Source organism: Piliocolobus tephrosceles, chromosome 8 (assembly GCF_002776525.5).
Source record: "Piliocolobus tephrosceles isolate RC106 chromosome 8, ASM277652v3, whole genome shotgun sequence".
NCBI lineage: Eukaryota > Metazoa > Chordata > Mammalia > Primates > Cercopithecidae > Piliocolobus > Piliocolobus tephrosceles.
This window is the reverse complement of record NC_045441.1, coordinates 35,972,488-35,998,052: the sequence shown is the minus strand read 5'-3', so window position 1 is coordinate 35,998,052 and position 25,565 is coordinate 35,972,488. Positions and strand designations below refer to the sequence as shown.

The 25,565-nt window shown below is 50.3% G+C and overlaps 1 protein-coding gene across 1 annotated transcript in view; it reads left to right on the top strand.

The window, feature by feature from the left end:
• Window positions 1-21,300: 21,300 nt before the first annotated feature.
• The window catches only part of TNS3 (tensin 3), a 307,112-nt gene continuing 302,847 nt past the window's right edge, over window positions 21,301-25,565 (top strand). The window contains exon 1 of the mRNA XM_023226391.1: window positions 21,301-21,387. The gene's annotated coding sequence lies outside the window, so the exon portion shown is untranslated. The remainder of the gene's footprint in view (window positions 21,388-25,565) is intronic.

Sequence of the window (25,565 nt, the reverse complement as noted above, 5' to 3'; positions counted from 1 at the left end):
GCACCGATTTTAGTGCTCATTAAACTATTTGTTAAACTAATGTGAAATTGCAGAGAAATCGTCGCTCTTCACCATGAGGGTGGAAGTTAAAGTCAAGACCTATTCAAGAGGAAAGGCCCTGGTGAATGATAACCACTTCCCCTATTTAATTTCAGTCAACACTTTTACACTGTGACCAAGGGGGCACAAAAGTAATATCCCTTTGCTGAAGGTCTGCTGGACTTATCATTGCATCCCTTGGAAGAGGACATTCAGAAGTGTGGTTTTGAGATGTCAATGTTTAATCACTGTTAAGAGTTAATGTGGCCTCAGCAGTAAAAACACAGGCCCTGCTCCAAGCTGAGCCCGGGGTGAATGGTCAGAAAACAAGTCAGGAAAGACACTGGTGGAGGAGGAAGGAGCTTGCTCTGACCCGGAGAAAGAACTCAATGCCCGTCTTGGCTCAGCACCCTGTCCTGCAGCCCCAGTTTTCTCACCTGTGAATCACGCCAATAGAACCGTAGATTAGTAGTTTTCAGATTTTATTTATTTATTTATGTATTTATTTTATTATTATTATTTTTTGAGATGGAGTCTCGCTCTGTGGCCTAGGCTGGAGTGCAGTGGTGTGATCTCGGCTCATTGCAAGCTCTACCTCCTGGGTTCACGCCATTCTCCTGCCTCAGCCTCCTGAGTAGCTGGAACTACAGGCGCCCACCACCACACCCGGCTAATTTTTTGTATTTTTTAGTAGAGACGGGGTTTCACCGTGTTAAAATGGTCTCGATCTCCTGACCTTGTGATCTGCCCACCTCAGCTTCCCAAAGTGCTGGGATTACAGGCGTGAGCCACTGCACTAGGCGGTTTTCAGACTTGTTTAGAGAGACAGTATCTCATTATGTTGCTGGAATGCAGCTGAAACGGGAAAGGTTCCCTTGTCCTCTTCGCAGGGCATGTGGCTCATTTCTTTGGTGTCCCACTGCTCAAGCCTCTAGTGGAGCATTCAGACAGGCAGGCTGTGGGGCTCTGACCCCATGGCAGTGTGTTGGGGTGAATGTTTACAGCTTCAGAAGCTCCAGTGGGCGTGAGTTACAGGGTGGTCTTTTAGTTTGCCATCCATAGGCAGCTTGTGTTAGTCAGCTCAATTAGACTCTCTACCTTGTCGCAAGGACAGAGAGGGCTTTCTGTATCCCTGGGTTTCTTGCCTTGGTGTACTGGAAGAATCAGATCACACACGGGCTTGGAGAATGAGTGCAAGGTTTTATTAAGTGGAAGTAGCTCTCAGCAGACGGGAGAGCCAGAAAGGAGATCATTTTCCCCTGGAGTCGGGCCACTCAGCAGCCCGGGCTCTCCTCAGACTGCCCCAGCCAAACTCCATGTCATCACACCAGTTGATGGCCTGCCGGCATGCCGGTGCCTGCTAGCGTGCTCTTCTGCCTGCGTGCTCTCAACGATCAGCTGCTCATGTCTTCTTCCACCTATGTGTTCCTCAAAACGTCCAGTCGCTTGTGTGTATCTGCCTTGTTAGGGTGTTGGGTTTTTATAAGCCCAGGATGGGGGCGTTGTGGGCCAGGGTGGTCTTGGAAACTGCAGCATTTGGATGTGAAGGTAGAAGTGCCTGTCCTCACCTAGGTCCATGTGGGTGAAGCCCTAGTCAGGAACCTGCCTTCCTCTACCCAGCACTTCCCTTCCCCGCTTCTGTATCATTTAAAGGGACCATGCTGTTCCCTTCCCAGCACTCCCTTATCATTTCCCCCCTCTGAAGAGGTATATCTAACTGCCGCTAGCATATGGACGATGACCGGTCTTAGCTGTTTCCTGTTGACAGGGGCGTTGTTTTGGTGAAAACGGCAGTCAGACTCCTACCAGAGGTCTATCTGAGGGTTCCTAGCAAAGGGGAGCCATCGTTCGAGGCTCCAGTTGCTTGACTGTTGGGAGTTTGAGGGTTTCTAGACATGAGAGAAAAAAACAAGTTTTATAAGGTTAAGAATGCATGGGTTAAATATGTGTATTATACAAGGAAAGAATTGAGTGCCAAAGATTACCGAGACAAGGAGTAAAATATACTAACAACAACATTGTACCCCAAGCTGTTTCACCCTGGTGAAAGAAATTAAACCTTGTATGGGAGCAGATAAACTTTAGAAGAGAGATAGCTGTTCTTGTCATATCCTTAGCAATTTATAGGTGCCCCCTGGGAATACCTGTATCTCCACTCTCTTTCCTAGGCCTCCCTTTCTCTATTATGAAAGACTGAGGTAGCCACTTTCAGGAGGTCTTCCTATATATTATGTGGTCCCAGGGCCCGTCTTTGCAACTTCCTCCTGATGTCAGGGGAAGCCTGTGTAATAAATGTATCCTTTAGGATTAGCTGTCCCTTGACTGAATCAGGAGACAGACAGATATGCTTTACCAACGCCTCTCTTAGCCTTTCCAGGAAGGCAGTGGGATTTTCGTCAAATCTCTGGTCGATCATGGACAACTTAGTATAATTGAGAGTCCTACGTAAGCCCTCCATTACACACACCTGAAAGTGTCTCCTCTTGCCATCTTCCAGCTTGCCATTGGGATCCCATTTAGGGTCATTAGTATCCCATTTAGGGTACTGCTTCTCTTCCGGTTGGATAATGTTCACCCCCTTCCCTGATGCTATATGTGATACAAAGCTATCCCCAAATCTCTCTGCTGCTTGCAGAGCGACCTGTTTCTCAGTGTTCATCAGGGTCTGATTCAAAAGTAACATAACATCTCTCCAGGAGAGTTCAAATATTTAGGTGAAATTCTGGAAAGCCTCTATTTATCTATCAGGGTCATCTGAAAACTTGCAAAGATTCCCCTCAATTTACTTTAAGTCCCATAGGGAGAAAGGGACCTGGACCTTACTGGGCCCAAATTCACTGGGCATTTGTTGGAGGGGCAAAAGTGAGACTGGGGCTTGTTTAGGGGAAGGATTTTTAGGAGGGGCAAGTGAGAGGCTGAAGCTGTAGAAGGAGGTAGGGGTGGACTTGGAGGATCAGGGCTTGAGGGAGCTGTGTTCTCTGCTCGGGGTGCCGCTGGCACTCGTGCCTTTACTTCCCTGGGTTTGCCCCTTGCATCCCTCCTTGAGATGGCAAACAGGAAGGCTGGATCAATCCTACACTGTCGGCAAAGGTTCTTCCAAGGTATAGAAAGACCGCACATATGGGGCCTCAGACTACCTGCCCTCACATCTACAGGAAAGTTCCAATGGCCAGATTGTATTGAAATGAATGGTTCCTCCCGGAAGCCAAGCCAGTCCTTCCTGTGAATCGTAATTTGGCCAAACCTTTGTGCAGAGGGATATGAGACACTTTTCCTCCAGACTCTGAGGGTCAAAGCAGTTCCAGTGGTTCAGGGTACACTCCAGAGGAGTGTAAGCTGGGGGTGGTGAACAGAACTGGTTGCCCATTCTGAAAGACAGGGAATAGAGGTGTCTCTCATTCCCCTCCTTCTCTCAGCAAAAACTCAGGGCGTGATGGAGAGAGAAAGCGAGCATCCTCCCTTCACTCTCCACCCTTTATCCCTGAGCCCCGGCAACCTTGGCAGGTGCCAGCCATGGGTACTGATGTGGTATGTATCCATGAAGCAGGGAAAACCTGGAGAACAGGAATTAACTGCCCTCACCTACACCTCCCTTTCTCCCTGCTGTCGGTAAACTGAGTTCCCTGGGCCTGTTTACACCATGAAGCCTGGCCTCCTTCCATGGAGTGTGGGGGTTTAGTCAGCAGGAATTGGTCCTGCCCATTTACACTGTGTCTGTTGCCTGGCTTTGGATCCCTCAGACCTGGATTTCTTTCTAGGGCCTCTGCCTGAAGCTTGGAATCCAGTTTGGGACTGAAAAGATATTATTTATTTATTTATTTATTTACAGACAGAGTCTCGCTCTGTTGTCCAGGCTGGAGTGTAATGGCACAATCTCAGCTCACTACAAGCTCTGCCTCCTGGATTTTCACCATCCTCCTGCCTCAGCCTCCCTAGTAGCTGGGACTATAGGCGCCTGCCACCACGCCCAGCTAATTTTTTTGTATTTATAGTAGAGACGGGATTTCACCATGTTAGCCAGGATGGTCTCAATCTCCTGACCTCGTGATCCGCCCGCCTCACCCTCCCAAAGTGCTGGGATTACAGGGTTGAGCCACCACGCCCAGCCTGAAAAGACATTTTAGAGGCTATTTGTTTGTATTTACAGTGTCTCAAATGTTCCCTGCCAAATTTGCAATTCTCAGCCAGCAAGGGTTGTTCCTCTGTTAACTTCCCTATCAGAAACAGAGTGGGGGTTGGCGGGGGGCCGCTCTCACTTAGTAAAAGAAAAAAAGAGAAAAACAATTTAAGGGGAAAAAAGGGAAGATTCTGGGGGAAGAACCTCTTGCTTAGTACAACTGGGTCTTTCTATTCCTTATATCTTTCCCCCAGTTCAGACCAGGTCTAATTCCTTGGCCAGGGAAAGAAAGAAAGTGCCCATCCGTTGGCCCTATGAGATTGCAGCTACAATGGGTTCAGGGCTACTGTCACAGCTTTCTCCCGCACCCACTCATGGCTGTCGGGCTTGGTCTTTGCCTGCTGCGGGCACACCTAGGTGCCTGAACTGGGAGGGAAAAGGATAAGGAGAGGTGCCCTTAGCGCTGCATGCCTGTGCCTGTCAAGGTGGAGGCATACATGGCACCTCTAGGAACAACTGGTCTGATTTGTACTTTTGGCGGCTGAGCCTAATGGTCATTTCACTTAGTAACATTGCTGCAGCCTGTAGCAAAACTCTTAACATTATAAAGGAAGAGATAAGAGCCATTTTGAAATGCATGAGAGAAAAAAAAAGTCTGGGAGTTTCAAATAACCAGTTAGGGCCCAGTTTCTGAAGGGAATCAGCTTCTTACCCGCAGGAAAGAGAGAGATGGCAGGGTTTTGGAAGAGAGGCAGACCCGACAGTTTCACAGTTGTTTACACTCATGTTCCAGGATCCTGGGGGAGCCCCCAGTTGAAATGGGAAAGGTTCCCTTGCTCCCCTTGCAGGGAGAGTGATGGGGGTGCGACTCACTTCTTCAGTGCCCAGCTGCTCAAACCTCTAGGGGAGCATACAGACGGGCAGGCTGTGGGGCTCTGACCCCCTGGCAATGTCTAGGGATGAATGTTTACAGCTCCTGAAGCCCCATGTTACGGGGTGCTCTTTTACTCTGCTGTCTATGGGCGGCTTGTGTTAGTCAGCTCAATTAGACCCTCTGCCTTGTCCCAAGGACAAAGGGCTTTCTGTACCCCAGGGTTTCCTGCCTTGGTGTACTGGAAGAATCAGATCACACGTGGGCTTGGAGAATGAGTGCAAGGTGTTATGGAGTGGAAGTTGCTCTCAGCAGACGGAGGAGTCAGAGGGAGATCGTTTTCCCCTGGAGTCTGGCCACTTGGCAGCCTGGGCTCTCTTGCAGCTGCCGCAGTCAAACTCCATGTCATTCTGCTAGTTGTTGGTCTGCTTGTGTGCTGGCCTGTCAGTGTACTCTTCCTCTGGCATGCTCTTGACAACCAGCCACTTGTGTCTTCTTCCACCAATGTATTCCTCACAATGTCCAGGCGCTTGTGTGTCTTTGCCTTGCTAGGGTCTTGGGTTTTTATAGACTCAAGATGGGGGCATAGTAGGCCAGGGTGATCTTGGAAAATGCAATATTTGGGCATGAAGGCAGAAGTGCCTGTCTTCACCTAAGTCTGTGGGGGTGGAGCCCTAGCCAGGGACTGCACCCTCTCAAGTAGCTAGTACCACAGGTGCATGCCACCATGCCCTGATAGTTTTTAATTTATTTATTTTATTTTTTGTAAAGATGAGGTCTCACTATGTTGCCCAGGTTGGTCTTGAGAACTCTTGGCGTCAAGCAGTCCTTCAGCCTCTGCATCCTCAAGTGGTTGGATCTCTTATATATATATAAAAAATAAGTTATAAGAGTCCCATAGCAGGAGCCAAATGGTCCACAGAAAGCTGAGGCACAGCAGAGGCCATGACCTGCTATGTTCAGATTCCTCCCAGCACTTCCCTTCCCCGCCTCCATATCATTTAAAGGGACCACCCTCTTCCCTTCCCAGCACTCCTGTATCACAATGACGCAATCCAGGCTCACTGCAACATCAAACTCCTGGGCTCAAATGATCCTCCTGCCTCAGTCACCCCAGTAGCCAGGACTACAGATGTTTGCCATCATGTGAGATTCATTTTTTTTTTTTCTTATTTTTTTGTAGAGACAGGATCTTGCTATGTTGCCAGGGCTATTCTCAAACTCCTAGCCTCAAGGAATTCCTCCCACCTTGAGATCACAGGCGTGAGCCACCGCACCTGGATGAGGCTTTTAAATGAGTAGAACCTTTTAGGCCGTACACGGTGCCTCATGTCTGTAATTCCAATTCCAGCACTTTGGGAGGCCAACACAGGTGAATCGCTTAAGCCCAGGGGTTCAAGACTAGCCCGGGCAAAAATGGCAAAACCTTGTCCCTCCTAAAAACACAAAAAATTAGCTGAGTGTGGTGGCAGGCACCTGTAGTCCAAGCTACTCAGGAGGCTGAGGCAGGAGAATCACTTGAACTTGGAGGTGGAGGTTGCAGTGAGCCAAGACTGTGTCCTCGCATTCTAGCCTGGGTGACAGAGCAAGACTCCGTCTCAAAAGAAAAAAAAAATTCATCTCAAAAGAAAAAAAAAAAAAAGCACCTTTTAATCAACCAAACCGGCCGGCCAAGCATGGTGGCTCACACCTGTAATCACAGCACTTCGGGAAACCTGGTAGGCAGAGTTTGCAGTGAGCTGAGATCATGCCACTGCGCTACAGCCTGGGCAACAAAGAGTGAAACTGTGTCAAAAAACAAACCAAAACAAAAAACAACAACAAAAAAACCCACCAAGCTAAAACATATAGGAACCTCAATGTTGGAAAGACAAACCTGTCCTTCCTGTATAGAAACAAGTATGTTCAATTCAAAGCGTTTCTTCTTACACTGAGCCCATGAAGAAGGGTGAGGGTGCTGGGTCAGACACATACTCTGGTGACCTGGGGAGGCAGACAGCTGCAAGCAGCTGCTGTGGCTAATGTACCCCTCATTCTGTTCCTGGTAGGTAAGATGAAGAAAGCCTTGACTCAGGCAACCTGTAAGTTTGTGGTTGGTTGTTATAAATTTCTGCGGCTTTCCTTTGCAGAATGAGGATTCTCTGCCTAAAACGAATCCTGAAGTCTGCAAGGCTAGGAAGAAGGTTTTATATTAATTGCTGAGACTATCTAATGGCTTGAATTTCATTCCATTTTATTATTTTGTAGCCACAGGGTTTTGCTCTGTCACACAGGAGTGCAGTGCCACAGTCGTGGCTTACTACAGCCTTGAACTCCTGAGCTCAAGCCATCCTCCTGCCTCAGCATCCCAAGTAGCCAGGACCACAGGTGCATGTCACCATGCCCTGCTAGTTATTTATTTATTTATTTATTTATTTATTTATTTATTTATTCTTGTAAAGATGAGGTTTCACTATATTGCCCAGGCTAGTCTTGAACTCCTGGCCTCAAGCGATCCTCCTGTCTCAATCTCTTATCAAAAAATTTGACCTTTTTAAAATTATTATTGAGACAAAGCCTTGCTCTGTCGACCAGTTTGGAGTGCAGTGGCACCATTTCAGTTCACTACAAGCTCCACCTCCCAGGTTCACGCCATTCTCCTGCCTCAGCCTCCCAAGTAGCTGGGACTACAGGCACCCACCACCACGCCCAGCTAGTTTTTTGTATTTTTAGTAGAGATGGGGTTTCACCGTGTTAGCCAGGATGGTCTTGATCTCCTGAGCTTGTGGTCCGCCATCCTCGGCCTCCCAAAGTGCTGGGATTACAGGCGTGAGCCACCGCGCCCGGCCAGAAAGTTTGACTTTTAAGAGTTCCATAGCAGCAGCCAAATGGTTCACAGAAAGCTCAGGCGCCACAAAGGCATGTGGCCATGACCTGCTGTGTTCAGATTCCTTTGCCATTGCCCAGCTTGTTCTCCAGAGCCAAGGGAGGGCAAAGTAAGGCTTCATCTTCTGTCCATTGTAATGGGCATTGGGTAGGTGCCTGATCTGAGAAATTAGTAACTGTTACGCATGGTTGGGGCTGTTGACTGGGGAGAAGAAGGTGGGACAGAGATGGGGGACCAGTAACTACTATGCTTCATCATGCTGGATTCTGATTTCCAGAATGGAAGGATAACAGTGACATGCCTGAGTGTTTATTTACTTATTTAGAAATAGAAAGTAATGCTGCTGAAAAAAACAACCACCCCAAAAGCAGCAATGCACCAGTCTCTGTGGGCTAGCCCGGCATCAAAAAGACCAGGGCAGAGCTCTAACCTCCTAAGCAATGACACACTTCAAGGGAGTTCAGAAGCATGCAGAGAGAGGGCGAGGGGACTTTCATTTGGGATCTGCAGAGTGTACAAGTTGGCAACAGCCACGCTGCATTATGGTATGATGCTCTATTATCATCATGTAAAGATACAAATTCACAGCCAGGTGTGGTGGATCATGCCTGTAATCGCAGCACTTTGGGAGGCTGAGGTGGGTGGATCACCTGAGGTCAGGAGTTTGAGACCTGCCTGCCCAACAGGTGAAACCCTGTTTCTATTAAAAAGACAAAAATTAGCCAGGCATAGTGGTGTGCGCCTTAGTTTCAGCTATTCAGGAGGCCGAGACAGGAGAACTGCTTGAACCCGGGAGGCAGAGGTTGCAGTGAGCCGAGATCACTCCACTGCACTCCAGCCTGGGTCAGGGAGTGAGACTCTGTCTCAAAAAAAAAAAGAAAAAGAAAAAGAAAAGATGTAAATTCACAAAACAATCTGAGTCAGCCCTGGGGGTAGCCTGGGTTTTCTCCGGTGCTTTTTGGTGGCCTCTGAGCAAGATGACTTTGATCATTCTGGCCAGCAGGCCCTGAGAGCTACTGAGGCAAGTATGAGGGAGTAATGTGGATAACGCACGTGTGTGTGTGGTCCGGCAAGGGCAGTGCTCCTTCCTTGTGGCTTTATAATCTGGGCCACCTGTTGGAGAAACTCTTCTGCCCTTTGCATAGAAAGTGGATTTTCAGGGCTGGGCACGGTGGCTCACGCCTGTAATGCCAGCACTTTGGGAGGCCAAGGCGGGTGGATCACAAGGTCAGCAGTTGGAGACTATCCTGGCTAACTTGGTGAAACCTCACCTCTACTAAAAATACAAAAATTAGCCGCATGTGGTGGCACGCACCTGTAATCCCGGCTACTCGGGAGGCTGAGGCAGGAGGATCGCCTGAACCTGGGAGGTGGAGGTTGCAGTGAGCCGAGATCGTCCCATTGCACTCCAGCCTGGGCAACAAGAGCAAAAAATTCCGCCTAAAAAAAAAAAAAAAAGTGGATTTCAGTGGAGCTCCTTCAAAATACCTTCTCTGAAAACCAACATATTGTCTTGAGTTCAATGCTTCTGGTCGCCTCTCCAATTGTAAGAATCCATTTGATTGCCACAGGTTTGCTCCCAAACCCCTCCTGAGGTCCATGTGGGTGAGTCATGCGGAGCGGGGCCCGGGCTGGTTAATGCAGCCAGAGCCGTGATCTCAGAGCACGCAGTGCAGCTGAGGAATTCCGCAGATCAGAACGCTTTTCTTCAAACCCTTGGGAATATGCCCAATTCTTGAACTAGCTTAAAATCTGCAGATTTTTGTTCCCCGATGAAAGACAGTCTTTAACTATAAAAGAGGCTCAGGTTAATACCGCTCCAAGATAGCAAGGCACTCCTCTTAAATATGTACATTTTCCTTTATCATGCGGTAACTACAAAACGTGGAGGCCTTTTTTTTTTTTTCAAGCACATTCCTGGACCCAGCCCTGGAATTTAGAGGATCTGGGCTCAGGGATCTGAATGTTTAACCGCCCCCTCCTCCAACGTGATTTTCATGATCAGCCAGGTTTGGAATAAACACCCCAGGCAGATACTTTGGCTTCGGGAGGAGCTAGGGAGGAGATGAAGTCAACTTCTTTAGCTGGGTAGCTTGCTTTGCTGCTATCTTCTCTTGACAGCCCCTAATTGAGTGGTCATTATGTTTAGGGGATAAGCTGCCCCTCGAGTAGCACTGACAGTGAGATAGTCATAGTGGCTACATTTGCACGAAGTGCTGGACATAGCTCTAAATGGATCACAGAACATGTACTTAGTGTTCACAGCAGCCTGCTAGTATTGGTTCTGGTATCATCTCCATTTTTCACAGAAGAAGAAACTGAGGCACAGAGAAATTAGTGAACTTGCCAAAGCCACACAGTAAACGTGCGCTCTGGCATTTTATGTTATTTTTATATATTTACTTTAGAGATAGGGTCTCACTGTGCTGCCCAGGCTGGATTGCAATGGCATGGTCATGGCTCACTGCAGGCTCGAACACCTGGGCCGAAGCTGTCCTCCCGCCTCAGCCTCCTGAGTAGCTGGGACCACAGGTGAGCACCACCATGCATGGCTATTTTGCCTACTCACATACTAATTATTATGCATGTGCAATACCCAAGTCACATATCAATGTCATCATAGCTTGTTTCTCTTTGTTTCATAGATTGCTTTGTCCAAATTATCTTCTTGTTCATTGCAACCCTTTACCGTGAGGGAAATGGGGATTATTTTATTGTTTGTTGTTTTGTTTTGTTTTGAGACGGAATTTTGCTCTTGTTGCCCAGGCTGGATTGCAATGGCGCAATTTCAGCTCACCGCAACTTCCGCCTCCCGGGTTCAAGCGATTCTCTTGCCTCAGGCTTCCAAGTAGCTGGGATTACAGGCATACATCACCACACCAGGCTAATTTTGTATTTTTAGTAGAGATGAGCTTTCTCCATGTTGGTCAGGCTGGTCTCGAGCTCCTGACCTCAGGTGATCCGCCTGGCTCAGCCTCCCAAAGTGCTGGGATTACAGGCGTGAGCCACCATGTCTGGCTGGCATTACTTTCTTTTCTTTTTCTTTTTCTATTTTTTTTTAAGACAGAGTTTTGCTCATATTGCCTAGGCTGCAGTGTAATGGCACGATTTCAGCTCACCACAACCTCCGCCTCCCGGGTTCAAGCGATTCTCCTGCCTCAGACTCTCTAGTAGCTGGGATTACAGGCATGTGCCACCATGCCCTGCTAATTTTGAATTTTTAGTAGAGACAGGATTTCTCCATGTTGATCAGGCTGGTCTCGAACTCCCGACCTCAGGTGATCTGCTCACCTCAACCTTCCAAAGTGTTGGGATTATAGGTGTGAGCCACCGTGACCAGCCGGGATTATTTTCTTAATATCGTGACTGAGGCCATTGGCTCAGAGGGGAAGGGGGTCTCCATCTCACCGCCAGTGACAACTGGGGCTCAAATGTGAATCTCCGCCGGGCGCGGTGGCTCAAGCCTGTAATCCCGGCACTTTGGGAGGCCGAGACGGGCGAATCACGAGGTCAGGAGATCGAGACCATCCTGGCTAACCCGGTGAAACCCTGTCTCTACTAAAAAAAAATACAAAAAACTAGCTGGGCGCGGTGGCGGGTGCCTGTAGTCCCAGCTACTCCGGAGGCTGAGGCAGGAGAATGGCGTAAACCCGGGAGGCGGAGCTTGCAGTGAGCTGAGATCTGGCCACTGCACTCCAGCCTGGGCGACAGAGCGAGACTCTGTCTCAAAAAAAAAAAGTGAATCTCTCTCCACCAAGGGCTAGGTGGTGAGAGACACCAGACAAGGGTGGCATCCCTTAAGACCCCAAACATGATGGCTCACTGTGTCCTCTGAGAAGTAATTCTTTTTTTTTTTTTTTGAGTCAGAGTCTCGCTTTATCCCTCATGCTGCAGTGCAGTGGTGTGACCTTGGCTCACTGCAACCTCTGCCTCCCGGGTTCGAGCGATTCTCCTGCCTCAGCCTCCTAAGTAGCTGGGACAACAGGTGCGCACCACCATGCCTGGCTAATTTTTTTGTTTTTGTTTTTAATAGAGATGGGGTTTCGCCATGTTGGCCAGGCTGATCTCGAACTCCTGACCTCAGGTGATCCGCCAGCCTTGGCCTCCCAAAGTGCTAGGATTACAGGTGTGAACCACTGTGCCCGGTGCCAAGAAATAATTCTTTTTCTTTTTTTTTTTTTTTGAGACAGAATCTTGCTTTGTTGCCCAGGCTGGATTGCAGTGGCATGATCTCTGTTCACTGCAACCTCCGCCTCCCAGGTTCAAGCGATTCTCCTGCCTCAGCCTCCTGAGTAGGTGGGATTACAGGCATGCGCCACCAGGCCCGGCTAATGTTTGTGTTTTTAGTAGAGACAGGATTTCACCATGTTGGTCAGGCTGGTCTTGAACTCCTGACCTCGTGATCCACCTGCTTTTGGCCTCCCGAAGTGCTAGGATTACAGATGTGAGCCACTGTGCTCAGCCCTGAGAAATAGTTCTTACAATTTTCATCTAGTTTTCATCTGAGTCCTATTATCCTTTGGATATGTGTCCTTTTAACACCTTAGGAGCAGGGAGGCGGAGTCTCGCTCTGTCGCCCGGACTGGAGTGCAGTGGCCGGATCTCAGCTCACTGCAAGCTCCGCCTCCCGGGTTTATGCCATTCTCCTGCCTCAGCCTCCGGAGTAGCTGGGACTACAGGAGCCCGCCACCTCGCCCGGCTAGTTTTTTTGTATTTTTTTAGTAGAGACGGGGTTTCACCGTGTTAGCCAGGATGGTCTCGATCTCCTGACCTCGTGATCCACCCGTCTCGGCCTCCCAAAGTGCTGGGATTACAGGCTTGAGCCACCGCGCCCGGCCTGGATATGTGTCCTAAGAGAGAGAAAGAAGAAGAGGGACGGAGGGAGGGGGAGAGACAGTAAGGGGCAGGGTGAGAGAGGGAGAAAGGAGAGCGAGGAAGAGAGAAAGGGGAGAGAGAAAATGACGCCACTGTAGTTTAAAGAGAGAGGAAGAGAGTGAGAGACAGATGAGAGAGGGAAGGGGGGAGAAGAAGGGAAGATGGAGGAAAGATAGAAGTGAGAGAGAGACCATGAGAGAGAGAGAAGAGAAAAGAAAAGGAGAAAAAGAGAAGGAGAGGGAGACAGGAAGAAAAGGCAGGGTTGGGGAATAAAAGAAGGGGAGAGGAGAGAGGGGAGGAAGGAGGGAGGGAGGGAGAGGGAGGGTCTGCTCACACAGGTGTCTCGCATCACCTCCACTCTGGCTGTCTTCCTGCTGTCAGATTCCTACCTGCTCATTGCCCCCCCACAGGCTGTGCCAGCAATGTCCCAGGCCCACATATGGGAGTGAGCAGGATGCTGACCTAAGAACATTGCCACAGAACTTTCTTCTCCAAGTCTAGATACCACAGAGAAGGTTCTGGAATCCTACCCAGGAAACCAGAAGCGGAGTCTTGAGTCTTGCTAATTTTTTTTTTTTTTTTTTGAGATGGAGTCTTACTCTGTCACCCAGGCTGGAATGCAGCATTGCGATCTCCAGTCACGGCAACCTCCGTCTCCCAGGTTCGAGTGATTCTTCTGCTTCAATCTCCCAAGTAGCTAGGATTACAGGCATGAGCCACCACGCCAGGCTAATTTTTGTACTTTTAGTAGAGACAGGGTTTTACCATATTGGTCAGGCTGGTCTCAAATTCCTGACCTCAGGTGATCCACCCACTTAGGCCTCCCAAAGTGCGGGGATTACAGGTGTGAGCCACTGAGCCCAGCATGGGTCTTGGTAGTTTCTTTTTTTTCCTCTTTTTCTTTTCTTTCTTTTTTTTTTTGAGATGGAGTCTTGCTCTGTCACCCAGGTAGGAGTGCAGTGGCACATTTCGGCTCACTGCAACCTCCACCTCCTGGGTTCAAGTTATTCTTCTGTCTTAGCCACCTCAGTAGCTGGAACTACAGGTGCATGCCACCACTCCCAGCTAATTTGTATATTTTTAGTAGAGACGGAGTTTCACCATACTGGCCAGGCTGGTCTCGAACTCTTGACCTCAGGAGATCCACCTTCTTCAGCCTCCCAAAGTGCTGGGATTACAGGCGTGAGCCATGGCACCCAGCCACTAGTTTCTTTTGATGGTACTTGGGGAATAAAATCTGCGTAAATCTAAGTGATAATGCTTACTTTGATTCAAGGAGTGTTTTTTAGTTCCTGGTGAGTATGAGGAAAACTGACACAACGGCAGCACTGAGGGAAATTTAGTTAATGACTGTGGTGCCTGCAGTGGCATCAGAAGACGACCTCAGCACATGGGGCTGGGCGCTGTGGAGACTTCTGCATGGGGATGGGTGGGCAGTCGCGGCTTTCCGCTCCTAGGGTTCATTTCCTTTTAGAAAATGACATCATTTTCCAGAAAACTAGACAACTGTAGTCTCATTTTTAGAAACTAGTATGTTGTGCAAAGGACATACAGCATGAAAGGTAGGAAGGGGTGTTGTAGAGATGAAAACCATTCCCAAAAATTTGTGCGGCTCTGAGTCAGAGACGTTTAGACCAGAAGATTACACTCCAATGATGTGATGCAGGGCAGCCAGGCAAGCTCCTAGCAGAAACCTGGTGGATGACCTGGAGGTTTTCTTTTCTTTTTTGAGACAGAGTTTCGCTCTTGTTGCCCAGGCTGGAGTGCAATGGCACGATCTCGGCTCACTGCAACCTCTGCCTCCCCAGTTTAAGTAATTTCCCTGTCTCAACCTCCCGAGTAGCTGGGATTATAGGTGCCTGCCACCATGCCCAGCTAATTTTTTTGTATTTTCAGTAGAGACGGGGTCTCACCATGTTGGCCAGGCTGGTCTTGAATTCCTGACCTCAGGTGATCCACCTGCCTTGGCCTCCCGAAGTGCTGGGATTACAGTCATGAGCCACCACGCCCGGCCAAGTTGGAAGTTTTCTAGAATAAGCAGAAAGAGTCTCTTACAGGCAAGGCAACAGAGGGAGCCAGCAGAACCTGCTTTTCCCTTCTGTGGGACTCCCAGCCGCCAGTCAGGTAGCTGCAAAGAGCTTTAGGGTTTCCAGGGGATTGCTGCCAAGTGGACATAAAACATTTGAATAGACATTCCTTTCTCTATTTCATAATTTTATGTATGTATGTATGTATGTATGTATTTATTGTTTTATGTGAGGCAGAATCTCACTGTGTTGCCCAGGCTGGAGTGCAGTGGTGAGATCTCAGCTCAATATAACCGCTGCCCCCTGGGTTCAAGCGATTCTCATGCCTCAGCCTCCTGAGTAGCTGGAATTACAGGCGTTCACCACTATGCCCAGTTAATTTTTGGGTTTTTAGTAGAGGCAGGGTTTCACCATGTTGGCCAGACTGGTCTCGAACTCCTGACCTCAAGTGATCCCCCTGCCTCAGCCTCCCACAGTGCTGGGATTACAGGCATGAGCCACCATGCCTGGCCCACAAAGCAAAACCACAGAGCCCCAAGCCAATGATCTAGCTGCTTTGGTCTATATTTCTGTGAGTACCCCTAAGGCACCAGACCCTGTGGGGCCAGTGGTCACTCTCAGGCCAGGGCACTTCTCAAGGCTGGTTGCGCTCATTCCCCTCTCCAGCCAATCTCCAAGGCCTGCCCAGGCAGACGGCACCTCTCTCAAACAGCTGCTGTGGAGCCATGGTTTGCCAAGTTCTCCTTGTGCCTCAGGCACTGTGCTAAGAGCTTCAGGAAGGCAATCTTGCCCAGTTCTCATAAAGTCCATGTGGCTTTAGGTTTAATACCTTCATTTTACAGGTTAGAAAACTGAGGCTCACAGAAGTGTTTGTGATGCAGCTCCAGAATTCTGACTAAAATCTACCTGAATTTAAAAGGATCCCAGTTTAGCCATTCCACCATGTGGCCCCTCCCGCATGTTTCTCCAGCCTAGGCTCTCAGCAGCCTCCTGTGGGCTCTCTCTCACTGCCTGTCTTCATCCCCTCTGGCCACCTCCTTGCATTGCCTGGCACAGGCTCGAGCACTGCCCCGTCGCACTGACACCAAGCTCTTACAGGGCTTCCTGCTTTACACCTGCAGCCTGCCCCTCCTCCACCCACATGGCTCCAGAAAGGTCTGCCCGGCAGACTCCTGATTCTCAGGCAGTCCCTGCAGAAGAGCCCTCCCTAGGCTCCCTCTCCTGTTCCCTTATAGCCATTGGGAGATATCTGTCATGATGTCATCAGATTATCACTGCTCTCCAAGAAAGGCCTTCCTACTGGGCAAAGAATGGGCTGATTTCTACCAAGCTGGGTGATCCCCATCATTGGAGTCAGTCAAGCATTTGTCAGGGGTAGTGAAGGTTCTTGCAGTCGGAAAAATCTGGAATCTCAGATCCAACCAGGGTAACCAATGTTGACTTCATTCAGGCTCTGATTTTTTACTGCAGTGATTCTAGAAGCAGAGGGCCATGGGGCTGGCACAGGGCAAGAAGTCCCTATAGGTATGTTAAGAAGAAGAGCCTGGGCCAGGTGTGGTGGCTCACACCTGTAATCCCAACACTTTGGGAGGCGGAGGTGGGCAGATCATCTGAGGTTGGGAATTTGAGACCAATCTGACCAACATGGAGAAACCTGTCTCTACTGAAAATACAAAAATTAGCCGGGCATGGTGGTGCATGCCTGTGATCCCAGCTACTCAGGAGGCTGAGGCAGGAGAATTGCTTGAACCTGGGAGGCGGAGATTGTGGTGAGGCGAGATGGCGCCATTGCACTCCAGCCTGGGCAACAAGAGCGAAACTCTGTCCAAGAAGAAGAAGAAGGAGGAGAAGGGGAGGAGGAAGGGGAGGAGGAGGAGGAGGAAGAAGAGAAGGAGAAGGAGAAGGAGAAGAAGAAGAACCTGAATCTGCATCCATGCAGTGGGCATCCACGAAGTGGGCTCCCAGGGCCCATGTTTGTAGAGTTGGTGTGCAGGTGCAGTTTTTGGAAACAAGGTTCTGTATTAGGGTTCTCCAGAGAAACAGAACCAATAGGGCATATGCAGATATAAAGGAGAAATTTATTTATTTATTTATTTATTTATTTATTTATTTATTTATTTATTTATTTTTGAGATGGAGTCTCGCTCTGTTGCCCAGGCTGGAATGCAGTGGCGCATTCTTGGCTCACTGCAAGCTCTGCCTCCTAGGTTCATGCCATTCTCCTATCTCAGCTTCCCGAGTAGCTGGGACTACAGGCGCCTGCCACCACACCCGGATAATTTTTTATTTTTTTATTTTTTAGTAGAGACGGGGTTTCACCATGTTAGCCAGGATTGTCTTGATCTCCTGACCTCGTGATCTGCCCGCGTCTGCCTCCCAAAGTGCTGGGATTACAGGCGTGAGCCATCGTGCCCAGCTTAGAAGAAATTTATTGTAGGAATTGGCTCACACAGTTATGGAGGCTAAGTCCTACGTCTGCAAACTGGAGACACAAGAAAGCTTGTGGTGTAATTGCCAGTCTCAGTCCAAAGGCCTGAAAACCAGGAGCACTGGTATTTCAGGGCAAAAGAAAATGAATGTTCCAGCTCAAGAAGGAAGGGGAAGAATTCACCCTTTTTCTGCCTTTTTTTTTCTACTTGGGCCCTTGAAGGACTGGATGGTGCCCACCCAAATTGGTGAGGATGGATTTGCTTTACTCAGTCTACCCATTCAAATGCTAAGCTCTTCCAGAAACGCCCCACTCACACACCCAGAAATCACATTTTACCAGCTATCTGGGCAGCCCTTAGCCCAGTCAAGTTGACATCTGACATGAACCATCACAAACACCAAGGTTACATACATTCTGAAAAGGTTCTAAGACATGGAAAAGCTGAGGTGCTTCTAGCCAGGCCTGCCAAGTGTAAAGCCCACTTTGTTGAGTTGTAGGTGAGGATTCGTGTGTTTGGGAAGAGAAAAAGGAAGAGAGAAAAGGGCCAGATGTTCCAATAAGAGTCTCAAGGGACTTGGTATCTTTTTTTCTTTCTTTTTTCTTTTGAGACAGGGTCTTGCTCTGTCACCCAGGCTGGAGTGCAGTGGTGTGATCTCAGCTCACTGCAACCTCCACCTCCTGGGTTCAAGTGATTCTCCTGTCTCCGCACTTCACTCTGCCTCCAGAGTAGCTTGAACTACAGGTGCGTGCCACCATTCCCAGCTGATTTTTGTATTTTTAGTAGAGATGGGGTTTCACCATATTGGCCAGGATGGTCTCGATATCTTGACCTCATGATCCACCCTCCTCGGCCTCCCAAAGTGCTGGGATTATAGGTGTGAGCCACCCTGCCCAGCTGAGACTCAGTATCTTTTTTTCTTTTTTCTTTCTTTTTTTCTTTTTTTTTGAGACAGAGTCTTGCTCTGCCGCCCATGCTGGAGTGCAGTGGCAGGATCTCAGCTCACTGCAAGCTCCGCCTCCCGGGTTTACGCCATTCTCCTGCCTCAGCCTCCCGAGTAACTGGGACTACAGGCGCCCGCCTCATCGCCCGGCTAGTTTTTTTTGTATTTTTTAGTAGAGACGGGGTTTCACCATATTAGCCAGGATGGTCTCGATCTCCTGACCTTGTGATCCGCCCGTCTCGGCCTCCCAAAGTGCTGGGATTACAGGCTTGAGCCACCGCGCCCGGCCGAGACTCAGTATCTTAAGGCAAAACACAGGCATTTGCTCATGCTCCAACTTCACAGTTCTCTGAACACCCTGTAGAGCTTTGTAACTCCATCCTGTGTAATGTTTCCTGCTTCTCTTTCAGTTGGTCTTTGGGAAATACTAACTTAAGTGACAGAAAATAAGAAATAAGGAAAAATATCCAAGTCCTTGCTCATATACCTCCCTTGATCTAGGGATACAAATTATCAGATTTTTGCGGTGGCAAAGACAATCTTCATTGCAATGACAAGCTTCCAACACATCTTCTAAAACTCCTACAGGGGAGAAGCAAGAATGAGTCTGCAGAGAAGGGCGCAGGGAGGAAGGAGATTGGCGGGAGGTTCTTGCCTAGACTTCCCTGCCCTCTGCTTGGCATACTAGGAGGGAGAGGCCACTCTTGGCATATTACTGCTTTTTTTTTTTTTCCAGCTAAATGTTGGGGACTTTTGCTTTCAAATTTGAGATTTTTTTTTTTTGGATGGCTAAGGATGGAAAAAATGCACATTCCCTTTTTCAGATACTTGTTCATGCCCTGTTTTTGTCTGATTTCTTGGAAACTTGAAGTTGCAGCCTGGGAAGTGGGGAGGCCCTGGGCTGGGGAAGCGAAGCTCTGGAAGGGGCCCAGGTCCTGACAGGGGATCCAGAGAGGCTTCCCTTCATGTGCCTCTGGACGAGGTGTGGGGAACCTGGGGAGCAGCCGCCCCAGCCAAAACAGAGTGCATGGGGATACTGGAGCCTGATTTTTCTTCTCCTTTCTTGAGACACTGCCAGGGAATATAACCACAGACACTGCATGGATGAGCACCCAAATCAATTTTTCCTAAACAAAGGTGTGGCTGGGGCATCCCCTTCCATTGCTACCCCAACAAGGGCAGTGCGGCCGGTGGGGCCATCTGGCTTTGGTGTGAGAAGCAGTTTGGAGAGACTCTAGGAGAGGCTCCCTGAGAAAGGGCCAGAGAACCCCAGCACTGCACTGAGTTTTCCTGACTGTGAGCTCTCAGGCAAACAACAGTGTCACCTCCTGTAAATGGGTGCCCTAACACTGCACCCATTTGACGCAAATTCATGTTGTCATTCGGCCAACAGGGTTTTTGGCATTATGACGGTTTTAGTGATGCACAGAATAGCACGTAATTGGCTCTGGGTGTGAAGGTCACCACAGTCTAATAGAAGAGAGGGTTGAGCAAAGTGACGATTTGGTCCAATTGCATAGAGTGGATAGTGTGGTCAGGCAGCTGGGAAGTAGTTAAGAGTAGCCTCAAGGCCAGATAGATAGTCCTGAGTCCCTCCCACTTTCTTTGCCTGACCAGGTGGGTGACCTTGAACAAGTTGCCTAGAATGTCAGATCCTGTTTCCTTAACAGGACAAAGAGGATCGTAACAGTACCAGCCTCACCCCTCATTCCTAACTCAGCTGGCTGTGGCCTCTTCCCCACCTTCCCCTGTGGCATCTTCCTTGGCACCCCCTGACTCATCTCATTGACTCTTGGCCTGGTGTCTCCTAGAGGGCAGAAAAAATGCCTGCCTCATCTCTGAGGGTTGGGGCTTGGTGCTCATCAAGTCTTTGCCTGGGAATAAGACCCAGATCAGTCTGGGGATGAGAAACAACACTACCTTCCAGGGCATAGCAGGGGGTGTCAAGTCTTCCAGAAAAGCAGCTCTTGTTTCTCCTTGTGTGGTGGGAGTGGAGTCAGAGCGTGGCTCAGGCCCCACATTCTCAGCTGTTTGGATCTGGAGCCTCGAAGTTTCTGTTCAGTTTCTCTGCCATCTCTGATAAGCTGTTTTCCCTGCTTCCCCCGCTGCCCTGAAGGGGCCAGAGGAGCAGGGAAAGACCCCAGGGCTGCGGATGGGTTAGGCAGTTCTGTTCCCGAATCCAAAGCAGTTCTTGGTGACTGTCCTCCAAAACTTGCCCTGGGCCCTGCTCTGAGTGGGAAGATGAGACCCTGCTCCACGTGGCAGATGAAATCTAGGGCTCTCTTCTGTGGGAGGCTGGCGGGGAAGATGTTTTCCTGGAAAGGACCACAGGACGAACCGCTGATGAAATTTCTCTTGTGACCTCCCTGGAGGAAGAGCACTTCTGATTTCTGCAGAATTTTTCTATTCCTCCGATCTCACAAATGGGGAAACTGAGGCTAAGAGACCGAGTTCAGGGTCATCTGAATCTCAGAGATAGACAGTCAGGATGGACAACCTATAGGCCTTTCCTCCTCTGAGAATCTCTCTGCTCGGGATCGTTTTTCTGGTTTCCGCCTGGCTTGCCTAAATTCTGCTCATTTGTCCCGGCGCATTTTAAGAAGTCATGTGACTTCTAAAGATTTCCCTGACCTCCTCCCTTCATTAGCTGGGTCTTTCAGGGGCTTCTACGGCACCCTAGGCTTTCCGGAGCGGCTGTGCTCCTTTATGTATGCACGACCCCACTAGACTGTGAGCCACAGGAGGGAGGGTAGGTCTTGCTCCCGGAAAGCACCTTAATTACAAGCGCTGAATTAAAGAATGAACTGGTTGTGCAGAAACCAGGATCCGAACCCGCCTCCCCAGGTACTCTAACACCGGCCCGGCGGAACCTGCAAGTCTCCAGACCGCTTGGAGCCTGGGCTGCTCAATGGGTCCGATAATCCCGGGTCCCCTCCACGGCCAGCGAAGGGAGGTCCCAGGGCACACCTCGGCAGGGCTGGGGGCCCGGGTGACCCGCGCCTGGAGGCGCGCCGTATTGTTAGGGTGATGAGGCCAGGTGACCCACCAGGCTCGGGGCGCGGGCGCGGGGGCCGGCCGTGGCGATTGCCCGCGCCGCCTCGAGGGGGCCCTGCAGCTGGCGCGGGCCGCCAGCCAGGAGGACGGGCCCGCCCGCGCGCTACTCGGAGCCCAGCCTAGCTGCGGCCATCGCCCCGCCGGACCGCGCCGCAGGCTCCCCCAGGTACTGGGGCCGGGGAAGGAGGAAACGCGGACACGAGCCGCCGCCCTCTTTGTTTCGGGCCCGGCGCGGGCTTTCGCGGTCCGGGCGCAGGAACGACGCTTGGGGAGCGCAGGGATCTGGAGCTGGGGCGCGGGGATGGAGTTCGGTGAAGGCGGAGGACGGGAGCTCAGGGAGCGGAGATGGGCTCATGGGGGAACCCAGGTTAGGGACCGCGGGGACCCGGCTGGGGGCGCACGGGCAAGGGGTTTGGTGCGCGCGGGTAAGGGGGTTTGGGGTGCGTGGCGGGCGGCGGCTCGGCAGGAGTCCCAGGACAGGGGCTGGGGCACGCGGGCCAGCTCCGCCGGAGTCCGGGGACGGGGGCACTGACTGCCTGGGTTTGGGGACAGGGCTGGGACGCAGGACCACTCGAGTGGGACCTGTGGCGCCCGGGCGCCTTGGACTGAGACTGAGGGCAGAGACTGGAGCAGCTCTGTCGCAGTCGCTGTCGGGACCGAGCGGACTTTGTACCCTAGGACTCCGTCTCGAGACTCCAGGTGGAGAGCGCAGCTAGGGGCTTCAATGGGCAGGCTCGAAACCCTTCTCCTACTTTTTCTAGGCAAACTCTCAGTGCGTCTCTTTCCCTTTACCTTTGGTGGGTGGGAGGTAGGGGGTCCTTTCGCGCTTCCTTTTTTTCCCCGAAGGACGGGACCTCGGGGCGGGGGGATGTTCCGGGGTGGGGTGAGGTGGGGGGCTGTCCCAGGCTGGGGGCCAGCTCTGTGGCATGTGCTTCCTGGCACGCGGGAGCTGTCGCTGACAAGCAGCAGGAAGGAGGGTCCCTGACGTCCCAGGGGTCTCTGTGTCGGTGCTGCGCAGCGGCCTGACGTGTGAGTCAGGGGTCCTTTGCTTGGAGTGATTTGAGTGTCTGTGGCGGGAAGACACTTAGGCGCTCCTTTGGCATTCTCCAGACAGTGTCAGCAGGTGACCCGGACTCCAGCGTGGTTGAAAAACTCAAAGCACCATCAGGGTGTGGGGCCAGCAGAGAGCACTATTGAGGGTGGTCGCAACGCCCTGGGAAGCCCCCAGGCTTCCTTGGGGCCCATTCACACACTTTGATCTTCCGAGTTGGCTTCTCCCCCATTTTTTTCACTACTTGAATGCATCATCAAGGAGGACTCTGAAAATATACTGAAAAGTATGAATGCAGAACTCGTATTAATATTGCATAGCCCTTCAGAACTAACCAACCTTTTGATATTTTGGTAGATTTTCTTGAGGCTTTGGTCTGTGCATATTACTTTTTTAAAGTGCTTTCATGCTTTCCCTTTTGAATGAGGTTTGCTTGTTCTGGTGATTCTGGTTCTTCCCTCTTTGGGGCCTGTGAGGTTATATTTGCAAATCAATCAACAAGTATTAAGAAAGGCTTTTCTGTGCTGAGGCCTTGAGGGCCAGGGAGGGGGTGGGGAGTCTCTGCAGCTGGAGGGTGGAGGGGCAAGGCCGTTACCCATAGATGGAGGTGCTCAGGGTCCTGGTGGGGGTGTGGCAGCACAGGGGGTGGGGGTTGTGTACACAGGGAGCTGACAGGAGGAACTGGCAGCAAGCCAGACTCCTGACCTTAGAAATAGTAATGGTGACCCCGAAGACAAAGTAACAGGAACGCTTATTGAGTGTTTGCTTGTGCTAAATGCTTTGCAGGCATTCATTTCATTTCACCCAAATTACAGTCCTTGGAGGAAGTTGGGATTATGATTACCCCATTTTATAGACAAGTAAACTGAGGCAAAGGAAGGCTAAGTAACTTGGCCGAGATGAAATGAAACATGGCAGTAGTGCAGCCTGGGATTCTGGGACAGGACTGTGGGGTCCCAGAGCCCTGCTCCTGGCTGCTGCTGCATGTCTGACTGTCGCCTGAATTCTAATGCATGTCCAAACAGCAGTTCCTCAGCTGAAGCTGCCATAGCTATCAGCAGCTCAGCTGAATTATTTCTTTAAACATCAGCAAGATGGAAAAACTAGTAGCCCCGGGGCACTACTTATTCCTGAATGCAAATTGATTGTTTTGTTTTTTCTTACAAAGTATCTCTTTGGTACCTAGTGGTTTGGAGGCGAGCTGCACTACTTATTGAATGCAAATGGATTTTTTTTTTTTTTTATAAAGTATCTCTTTGGCACCTAATGCTTTGATAGTGAGCTATTTGCAAATGTGACTCTGGAAATAAAAGGCAGGAAAGGGGGTGTCAAAGTATGTTCCTCCACTGCAGGAGGTGTTGCTGAAGGGGATAGCAGAGACCTGAGGAGGAGGCAATACGGCAAGAACAGTGAGTGGAAGGGCTGACCTACCATCTGGCAGTCGCTGCCACGGGAAGGGTGGGTCTGGGCGTCTGAAGCTCTCCAGGAGGTGAGTTGACCCTAGGACCCCCGGGTCCTTCCTGTAGGACTCCAGAAATCATTGGGGGATCAGCTAACCCCTGCAAGCCGTGCCTGGAATGACCTAGAGCCAGTCCTGTCTATCTAGAATCCTCTGCTGCTATCCTTGTTGATCTAGAATAAGGGATGCTGGTTAGTTGGTTAATTAAGTAGGTGTTTAGTTAACTTAGTTACTCTCTTCCTCACAGTTAACAAGAGTGTTAAAAACCATCATGACACGGAACACAGTTCTTTCGGCCTCCGCAGTGAAGGGCGTGTTGCGTGGCTTCATCTTCAGAGGGATTGTGGTTCACAGGTGTGTCATTTCCACGCTGCCTCACTGCTTCTAAGATGCCGAGACAACAAACATCGCTGCCACCAAAATGCTGCTGAGCAGGGCTACATTCTCCTAGATTGAGAGGGCGTTTTGAATTTTAGAGTATGTTGAGTCCTGATGCAGGTCCATGTCCTGCTGCAGGGCTTTTCGGGGGCAGCTTGGGCAGGAACAGTGGTTTCCTTGATGTCTGTCCGTTTCTCGTAAAAGCAGAAAACTAGACTCTCCAAGTTTCTTGAGCTTTCTGTTTGTACCCTGTGACTCAGGAATGTGTTTGGTACACGTCCACCACTGCAATGTGGGATTGGAGTGCTGAGCTCGGAGTCCTTCGGGTGTCTCCATTGTCTGTGTGGCAGCATCTCCTGCCATACTCAGTGTACTTTAGGAGCACCATGGCCCTCTAGGCACACCTCTAACCACCCCCCCCCCAACCTCCCTGCCCCATGCACCTGGTGCAGTTCCACCTGGTATCCCTCACCTGTTGCCTCCTACCCTCGCTGGGAGCTGCCTCTGCCAAACAGGAGGGAGGAGGCCAGTGAAAATGAGGGAGACGGAGGAGGGGGGCCATTAACTTGGGGATGAAGTACTGCACACAATTTAGGGTCCTCAGAATGCCTCCCAGTGTCAGGGAAGGGAGGATTCTTACATGCTGATTTTTCTTTCTTTTTTCTTTTTTTTTAAGATGGAGTCTTGCTAGAGTCCAGTCAGGCCATCTCAGCTCACTGCAGTCTCTGCCTCCTGGGTTCAAGCAGTTTTGCCTCAGCCTCCCAAGTAGCTGGGATTACAGGCGCACACCACCACACCCAGCTAATTTTTGTATTTTTAGTAGAGATGGGGTTTTGCCTTGTTGGCCAGGCTGGTCTCGAACTCCTGACCTCAGGTGATCCACCTGCCTCGGCCTCCCAAAGTGTGGGATTACAGGTGTGAGCCACTGCGCCCGGCTGATTTTTTTTTGGAAGGCAGTAGTCTAGTACTCTTTTGTCTCCTGGGCAAAATGAATGAAAGATTATGCTGAAGGATTCTACGTCTGTGATCTAGAAGATTCCCCCTGGCAGAGGGAGGTACTCTCGGAGCTAGGGAAGTGCTCCTCAGAGCCACCCCTCAGGGGAGAGACCTCTCTGTCCCTGTCTCCACCCCAGCGCTGGGCAGGAAGCCCTGGGAACCCTCTGCAAACAGCCCGCCAGCCCTCAGCCTAATAATGCAGCTAACAAGACCCCTTTCCTTTCACTACTCAAGTACCCAAGCTGGCTCTGGCACTTTCTGTTCCTAGTCTGATTGTTGCTAAACCGTGCACGTATGCCATCTTGATGGTCTTCCTTTTCTGGAAGAGAGCGCTGAGACAGCGAGCTCAAGTCACTTGTGTGTGTTGTGAGCATACCAAGGCTTGGATCTGAATCCACGTCCGTCAGCAATGCTTGGAGTTCTTGCCAAGATGAGGGGTTTGTGCAGTCTCCACCCACAG